The following is a 9636-nucleotide window of genomic DNA, read 5'->3' on the forward strand; positions in this document are numbered from 1 at the left end:
TGAAGCCAATGTTATCTGAATGCATCGCTTCTTATTTTTCAATGTATTTTGATTTATCAAACACACTAAAAAATGCATTTTATATAAACATGCTACCTTAATGGCAATACTTCCAGTAGAAAAAATTATGTAACCATACTACTCTATGCCAATACGATAAATTAAGAGTACCTTGGAGTCAATAAGCATAGTATGTTTGCATAAATTAATTTTCTAAGATTAAATTATCTATTCACCCATTCCCATAGCTTTCGTGTGATAGGATCTTTGCATTTCACTAGCATCATTGCATTTCATTAACTGTGTTTTTTGATAAGTAAGTTGCTCAAGTCTTATGTAATGACTATTTTTTTTAAATACAAAATGAGTGGATAGATAAACTTAAGTAAATATTTAAATTGAAGAAACATAAACATTTGTTGCTTTTGCATCATCCAAAATTTTAAGATAAAGATACAACCTCGTGCTTAAGAAAATGAATCTACCTTAGTGATGGTGGCTACTACTCTTCCTTGAGGATCAAGCACTACATTGGATCCTCAAGGAGAAGATAGTGTTTAATCTCTTCAATGTCATGCCCTTGTCTCTGTTGTTCTTCCCTCATAGCCCTTTGGTCTTCTCTTATTTCATTGAGGATGGTAGAGTGTTCTTGATGCTCCAACCTCAATTGCTCCATATTAATGTTCAATTCTCCAAGAAAATTATGCAATTGGTCCCAATAGCCTTGAGGAGGAAATTGCATCCCTTGAGGTATCCTAGGGATTTCTTGCTGAAGCGGTTGCACAGGCTCGTGTGCATGCTCTCTAGTTTGCTCCATCCTCTTCTTAGTGATGGGCTTGTCCTCCTCAATGAAGATGTCTCCCTTTATTACAATTCCAGCCGAATTGCATAGGTGACAAATGATGTGAGGGAATGCTAACCTTACTTTGGTGGAGGGCTTTTCAGCTATCTTGTACAATTCTTAAGGTATCACCTCATGTACTTCCACCTCACTCCCAATCATGATGCAATGAATCATGATGGCTCTGTCAATGGTCACTGTTGACCGATTGCTAGTTGGGATGATAGAGCGTTGGATGAATTCCAACCATCCTCTAGCTACGGGCTTGCCTTGGGAATCCCTTTTCCATTGTGCTCCTTCCAAACAGATGTTTGGGAGCACTTGATCCAATCTCTGATTAAAGTTGACTCTTCTAGTGTAAGGATGTGGGTCTCCTTGCATCAAAGGCAAGTTGAACGCCAACCTCACACTTTCCGGGCTAAAATCTAAGAATCTCCCTCGGACCATGGTACTACAATTCTTGGAATTTGGGTTCACACTTATGTCATGGTTTTTTCGTGACCATGCATTAACATAGAACTCTTGCACCATTAAGATTCCAACCTCTTGGATGGGATGGTTAGGGTTTCCCAACCTCTTCTCCGGATCTCTCTTCGAATTTTTGAATACTCATTCTTCTTAAGCCTAAAAGGGACCTCAGAGAACACCTTCTTTTCTGCCACTACTTCATAGAAGTGGTCTTGGTGGGTTTTGGTGATGAATCTCTCCATCTTTCAAGATTCGGAAGTGGCGGCTACTGCCTTTCCTTTTCTCTTTCTAGAGGGTTCTCCAACCTTGGGTGCCATAAGTGGGAATAAAAAGCAAAAGCAATGCTTTTCCAGCACCAAACTTAAAAGCTTTGCTCGTCCTCGAGCAAAAATAAATAAAAGAGAAGAATGAGGTAGAAGCAGAAGAAAATAGATGGAAATGGAGGGAGAGAAAGCAATTCGGCCAAGGGGGCTTTGATGTTTATGAGAGGTGTGTGTATGAAGGGTTAGTAAGAGGGGTATTTATAGGAGTGGGCTACGGTTGGATTCGGTCATGGGTGGGGTAAATAGGAGAAAAATTTGATTTTGAAGTGAGTGGGAGTTGGTGGGAGTTATGATGGTTTTGGAGAAGTGATATGGATGTGATTGGACTAGGGTTTATAGGGAAATGTGAAAGAAAAAGGGAAGAAGTGGGATAGGTAAAGATGCTGTGGGACCCATTGGTCTTGAGAGGCTAGGGCATTCAGAATTCCTGCCCTCTGCATGGGCCTTTGAACACCCAGGGTCTGCCTCTGGCTGGCGTTCAACGCCAGCAAGTCTGCCAATTTGGGCGTTTGAACGCCTAGATTATGCCTATGGCTGGCGTTCAATGCCAGCAAGGCTGCCATTTTGGGTGTTGAACGCCCAGCCAGTACTCCCTGGCTGGCGTTCAGCGCCAGTAAGACACTCCATCTAGAGTGTTCTGTTTTCATTGTTGAACCTTTCTGTCTTTGTTCTGACTGCTACACATGATCATGAACCTAAAGAAATAACTTAAAGAAAAACATAAACAATAACTATGGTTGGGTTGCCTCCCAACAAGCGCTTCTTTAACATCACTAGCTTGATGGTTAGCTCCTAAAAGAGGTTGATATGGGCTTAGAATTTCGCCCCTTATAGTGAACTTTCTTCCTGTCTTCTCATGAATAAGCTCCACATGCTCTAGAGATAGGACACGACTCACTGTATGTGGTATGACTGGTTTCTTGGTAAAGACAACTCTCATGCCAGGTGAGAGGCCTTCAGTGGGGACTTTCTTATCCATCCGGCCTTTAGGTGCTTTCTTCTTAGTACCTTTATTCACAGTGCTTGTTATGGCTACCCAACACTAAACTTAGAATTGATATTTGGGGGGTTTAGTAAAGCTTTTCACTAAAAGAGATTGTTGGAACACTAAGTGTTGCACAATTATCTCTCTTTTTTTAGAGGGAGAGTTGGGGTGAGGCATCTCGAACAAGATATGATCCTCCCCTAGTTGTAGAGTCAATTCTCCCTTTGCTACATCAATGATAGCATTGGTAGTGGCTAGGAAAGGTCTTCCAAGGATGATGGATTCATCCTCATCTTCCCCAGTATCTAAGATAATGAAGTTTGCAGGGATGTAAAGGTTTTCAACCTTCACCAATACATCCTCTACTAAGTCATATGCTGTCTTCATTGATTTGTCTGCCATCTCTAGTGAGATATTTGCAGTTTGTACCACAAAGATTCCCAACTTCTTCATTACAAAGAGTGGCATGAGGTTTATACTTGACCCTAGGTCACACAGAGCCTTTTCAAAGGTTATGGTGCCTATGGTGCAAGGAATTAGGAAGCGTCCGGGATGTAAAAACTTCTGAGGTAGCTTCTGCTATACCAAAGCATTGAGTTCTTTGGTAAGCACTGGAGGTTCTTCCTCCAAATGTGTTGAGTTAAGAAATTAACTAAATTAATTAATGATGACAAATATTATTTTTGGGCAATTATCTAACTAATGTTGATTATTTATGATTAATATTGCAGGCTAAAACACAATTGTTGCAGCAGCCCAACACAAAGCAAGTCAAATCTATCTTAGTGGGCCACAAATCAATAGAAGCCCAAAGATAAGAAAAAGAATGCAAACAGGCTGAACTTGAGTAGAACCAACCCAAGCCCGACTTGAGTTCAACAAGTTAATCCTTCCATAGTTGCTTCCAAAGCAACGTACACTTTTTCCTGTCTCAGTCAGAACTCAAAGAAAGAGAAAGAAAGCTTCTTCCCTAAGCTGTTCACTAAAGAAAAAAGAAAGAGAAAGATTAAGCTTGAAAGGTAGAGTTCTAATCAACCATTTCAAACTACATCAAGCTAAGGCAAAGGTCAAAGGTAACCCATTTCCTATTACATGCATACTGTGTTCTTCTCTTCTTCCCAACTCTCTACCAGCCCGAAAATGGGATACATGGAAAAGTTGATTTCTGTTTTACACTGATATATATCTACGGTTAAAATTATGTCTTGGGGACCAAGTAGTTTTTTAATGGCCAAGATCTGGGTATACCATTGAAGATATCTGTTTCTGCTGATTTGTGGCTTTTGGTCAACAAAGGAGGTCAGAACCAAAGTTTCCATTTTGATGATTAATGGAAGAAAGTGAACGGCTGGGTTGGTGAAGTACAAAGCTCAAGAAGTTGACCTAGGGAGAGCAACCCAACAGCATGCAAGGAGATAAAAGAAGATTTTTCACCATTTAGAAGCTAAGGAGAGATAACCAGTGTTCTTGAGGTGTATGTTCTGAGAAGAGTTCCCTGAAGAAGTTCATCTACTTGGACAGTGCTTTCTTTCAAAGAAGCATTCCGCCAAAAATGAAGAATTGAATCAGAGATACACAAATTTGGTTTATCACATAGCAAAGAGGCTGTTGAAGAGTCAATATCCTTCATGTTTTACAGATTGTAACTTTCTTTTTAATGTTTATCTTTCTGTAATTTCTTGAGTGAAAAGGCATAATGAGAGAGCTCAAGTAAAAGCTAATGAGTGAAAGAGGCTGAGTGATACACTTGAGAGAAAAGCCTAGAGTTATTTCAGATTTTTTTAGGTATGTCTGTGTCTTGTATCTTGTACCTGTGAGGTATTCCTTTCTTAGTTGGGTTAGCACTAAGAGTGAAAAGTTAAGTATTAGCATAGCCAAAGTTAAGTTAGGTTAGAACTTGAGTGTGAAAGGATTGTGTCAATCCTGAGGAATTGGTGTATGTAATACTTTAACTATAGTGAAAATTCCACCACTGTTGTGGTGGAGACTGGATGTAGGTTGCATTACACAAGGCAACTAAACCAGGATACATGAGGGTGTCAGCTTCCTCATCTATGCTCTGTTCTGTTTTCTGATATTCATGAGACAAAAGTAAATTGTCTTTCTGCTGCTAAGTTCAAACAAAATCAAAATTAAAAGTTCGCTTTAAAGGGTTATTACAGTAACTTAAAAGAAAGGCATAGATTCAACTGATAAACCCCAATTTTGTGGTTTATCTTGTGTTGATTTTAGGGGATTTTATTAACTTTTCTCACATTTATTCAATGAAATAGCATGGTTTTGCAAATCCTCCTTTATTTGTGCTTAAGTGTGAAAACATGCTTTTTAGGTCTTAAAATAGCTAAATTTAATTCACCTTGATTCCATTAGATTCCTTGATACGTTTGTTAAGTGACTTCAGGTTTATAAGGCAAAGATTGGATTGATGGAACGAAGGAAAAGCATGTAAAAATGGAGAACTCATGAAGAAATGAAGGAATCGCAAAGCTGTCAATCCTGACCTCTTTACACTTAATCGATCATAACTTAAGCTACAGAAGTCCAAATGAGGCGGTTCCAGTTGTGCTGGAAAGCTAACATCCGGAACTTCAAAATGATATAAAATTTTTCATAGTTGCAAGGCATTAAGGGATGCATACACGTGACTGATGAGTGGATAATTTATATGCTTTTTGGCATTATTTTTAGGTAGTTTTTAGTAGGATCTAGCTACTTTTAGGGATGTTTTCATTAGTTTTTATGAAAAATTCATATTTCTAGACTTTACTATGAGTTTTTGTGTTTTTCTGTGATTTCAGGTATTTTCTGGCTGAAATTGAGGGACCTGAGCAAAAATTTGATTTAGGCTGAAAAAGGACTGCTGATGCTATTGGATTCTGACCTCCCTGTACTCGAGATAAATTTTCTGAAGATACAGAACTTCAAATGGCATGCTCTCAACGGCGTTGAAAATTAGACATCCAGAGCTTTCCAGCAATATATAATAGTCCATACTTTATTCGAGTTTAGATGATGCAAAATGGCGTTCAACACCAGTTCCATGCTGTATTCTGGAGTAAAACGCCAGAAACACATCACAAACCAGAGTTAAACGCCAAAAACACGTTACAACTTGGCGTTTAACTCCAAGAGAAGCCTCTTCATGTGTAAAGCTCAAGCTCAGCCCAAGCACACACCAAAGTGGACCCCAGAAGTGAATTTTTGCACTAAGACTTATTTTTGTAAACCCTAATGGCTAGTTTAGTATAAATAGAACTTTTTACTATTGTACTAGTGTCAGTCTTTGACCAGGTCCTTTTTCCTATTTTTCGAATTCATATCACATTTTGGAGGCTGGCCTCTCGGCCATGCCTGGACCATCACTTATGTATTTTCAACGGTGTAGTTTCTACACACCATAGATTAAGGTGTGGAGCTCTGCTGTACCTCAAGAATTAATGCAATTATTATTGTTCTTTTATTCAATTCAAGCTTATTCCTATTCTAAGATATTTGCTGCACTTCAACCTGATGGATGTGATGATCCGTGACACTCATCATCATCCGTCCTTATGAACGTGTGCCTGACAACCACTTCTGTTCTACAAGCGAAAGCTAGAGTGAATATCTCTTGGATTCCTTAATCAGAATCTTCGTGGTATAAGCTAGAATTATTGGCGGCCATTCTTGAGAATCCGGAAAGTCTAAACCTTGTCTGTGGTATTCCAAGTAGGATTCAGGGATTGAATGAATGTGACGAGCTTCAAACTCGCGATTGTTGGGCGTAGTGACAGACGCAAAAGAATCAATGGATTCTATTCCGACATGATCGAGAACCGACAAATGATTAGCCGTGCTGTGACAAGAGCATTTGGACCATTTTCACTGAGATGATGGGAAGTAGCCATTGACAACGGTGATGCCCTACATATAGCTTACCATGAAAAGGAGTAAGAAGGATTGGATGAAAGCAGTAGGAAAGCAGAAATTCAGAAGGAACACAACATCTCCATACACTTGTCTGAAATTCTTACCAATGAATTACATAAGTATCTCTATCTTTACTTTATGCTTTATTTATCTTTATTTTCGAAAAATCCATAACCATTTATTATCCACCTAACTGAGATTTACAAGATAACCATAGCTTGCTTCATACCAACAATCTCCGTGGGATCGACCCTTACTCACGTAAGGTTTATTACTTGGACGACCCAATGCACTTGTTGGTTAGTTGTGCGAAGTTGTGAAGAATGTGAGTGAACCATAGTAGTGTGCACCAGTTTTTGGAGCCATTGCTAAGAATTGTTCGAGTTATAAAAAGTGTAAATCACAATTTTGCCTATCAAGTTTTTGGCGCCGTTGCCGGGGATTGTTCGAGTATGAACAACTGACTGTTCATCTTGTTGCTCAGATTAGGTAATTTTCTTTTCAAAAAGTTTTCAAAAATCTTTCAAAAAATTTTCTTTGTTTTCGTTTTTCCAAAAAGTAATTTTCGAAAAAACCAAAAAATTATAAAATCATAATACCAAAAAATTTTTTTTTTGTGTTTCTTGTTTGAGTCTAGTGTCAATTTTTAAGTTTGGTGTCAATTGCATGTTTTTAAAAAAATTTGTGCATTTTTTGAAAACTCATGCATGGTGTTCTTCATGATCTTCAAGTTGTTCTTGGTAAGTCTTCTTGTTTGATCTTGATATTTTCTTGTTTTGTGTTTTTTTTTGTTGTTTCTCATGTGCATTTTTGAATTCTTAGTGTCTAAATATGAAAAAATTTCTAAGTTTGGTGTCTTGCATGTTTTTCTTTTCTTGAAAATTTTTCAAAAATAAGTCTTGATGTTCATCTTGATCTTCAAAATGTTCTTGGTATTCATCTTGACATTCATAGTGTTCTTGGATGCATTAAGTGTTTTGATCCAAAATTTTCATGTTTTGGGTCATATTTGTGTTTTTCTCTCTCCTTATTAAAAATTTAAAAATAAAAAATATCTTTTTCTTATTTTGCTCATAATTTTCGAAAATTTGAGTTGACTTAGTCAAAAATTTTTAAAACTTAGCTATTTCTTATAAGTCAAGTCAAATTTTCAATTTTAAAAATCTTATCTTTTCAAAATCTTTTTCAAAAATCAAATATTTTTCATTTTTATCTTATGATTTTCGAAAATTTAAAAATATTTTTCAAAATCTTTTTCTTATCTTTATTTCATGGTTTTCAAAAACTTTACTAACAATTAATGTGATTGATTCAAAAATTTGAAGTTTGTTACTTTCTTGTTAAGAAATGTTCAATTTTTAAATTCTAAAATCATATATTTTAGTTTCTTGTTAGTCAAGTAATCAATTTTAATTTTAAAAATCAAATCTTTTTCAAAATATCTTTTTTTCAATCATATCTTTTTAAATCATATCTTTTTCAAAATTGATTTCAAAAATCTTTTCTAACTTCCTATCTTTTCAATCCTGAATTTCAAATCTTTTTCAACTAACTAATTGACTTTTTGTTTGTTTCTTATCTTTTTCAAAACCACCTAACTAATTTTATCTCTCTAATTTTCGAAAATTTCCTCCCTCTTTTTCAAAATTCTTTCAATTAACTAATTGTTTCAAATTTTAATTTTAATTTTATTTCTTCTCTCAATTTTTGAAAATCACTAACTGTTTTTCAAAAACAATTTTTGAATTTCTCCCTCTCTCATCTTCTTCTATTTATTCATTTAATTACTAACACTCTTCTCTTTATCTTAAAATTCGAACCCTCTCTTCCTCTCTGAGTTCGAATTTTCCTCTTTTCCTTCTTCTATTCTTTTCTTCTTCTACTAACATAAAGGAATCTCTCTACTGTGGTAAAGAGGATCCCTATTATTATTTTCTGTTCCCTTCTTTTTCATATGAGCAGGAGCAAGGACAAGAATATTCTTGTTGAAGCAGATCCTGAACCTGAAAGGACTCTGAAGAGAAAACTGAGAGAAGCTAAATTACAATAATCCAGAGACAACCTTACAGAAATTTTCGAAAAGGAAGAGGAGATGGCTGCCGAAAATAATAATGCAAGGAGGATGCTTGGTGATTATACTACACCTACTTCCAAGTTTGATGGAAGAAACATCTCAATCCCTGCCATTGGAGCAAACAATTTTGAGCTAAAGCCTCAACTAGTTGCTCTAATATAACAGAATTGTAAGTTTCATGAACTTCCATCAGAAGATCCCTATCAGTTTTTAACTCAGTTCTTGCAGATCTGTGAGACTGTTAAGACTAATGGAGTAGATCATGAAGTCTACAGGCTCATGCTTTTCCCTTTTGCTGTAAGAGACAGAGCTAGAACATGGTTGGACTCATAACCTAAAGAGAGCCTGGGCTCTTGGGATAAGCTGGTCACGGCCTTCTTGGCTAAGTTCTTTCCTCCTCAAAAGCTGAGCAAGCTTAGAGTGGATGTTCAGAACTTCAAACAAAAAGATGGTGAATCCCTCTATGAAGCTTGGGAAAGATACAAGCAGATGACCAAAAGGTGTCCTTCTGATATGCTTTCAGAGTGGAATATTTTGGATATATTCTATTATGGTCTATCTGAGTTCTCTAAGATGTCACTGGACCATTCTGCAGGTGGATCCATTCACCTAAAGAAAATACCTGCAGAAGCTCAAGAACTCATTGACATGGTTGCAAATAACCAATTCATGTACACTTCTGAGAGGAATTCTGTGAGTAATGAGACGCCTCAGAGGAAGGGAGTTCTTGAAATTGATGCTCTGAATGCCATATTGGCTCAGAACAAAATGTTGACTCAGCAAGTCAACATGATTTCTCAAAGTCTGAATGGATGGCAAAATGCATCCAACAGTACTAAAGAGGCAATAGCAGAGGTGAATTACATGGGTGAACCCTATGGGAACACCTATAATTCTTCATGGAGAAATCATCCAAACTTCTCATGGAAGGATCAACAAAAGCCCCAACAAGGCTTTAATAATGGTGGAAGAAAGAGGCTTAGCAATAACAAGCTTTTTCCATCATCTTCTCAGCAACAGACAGAGCATTCTGACC

General features: G+C 36.9%; 1 non-coding gene across 1 annotated transcript; it reads right to left on the minus strand.

Moving 5' to 3' along the window:
• Nucleotides 1–9011: 9011 nt before the first annotated feature.
• Nucleotides 9012–9119, minus strand: LOC130943168 (small nucleolar RNA R71). Its single transcript, XR_009071698.1, has one exon. It is a non-coding gene; the product is annotated as a small nucleolar RNA R71 (small nucleolar RNA).
• Between the last annotated feature and the right edge of the window lie 517 nt (nt 9120–9636).

The sequence above is a fragment of the Arachis stenosperma genome, chromosome 7 (genome assembly GCF_014773155.1).
Source record: "Arachis stenosperma cultivar V10309 chromosome 7, arast.V10309.gnm1.PFL2, whole genome shotgun sequence".
NCBI classification, from domain to species: Eukaryota; Viridiplantae; Streptophyta; class Magnoliopsida; order Fabales; family Fabaceae; genus Arachis; species Arachis stenosperma.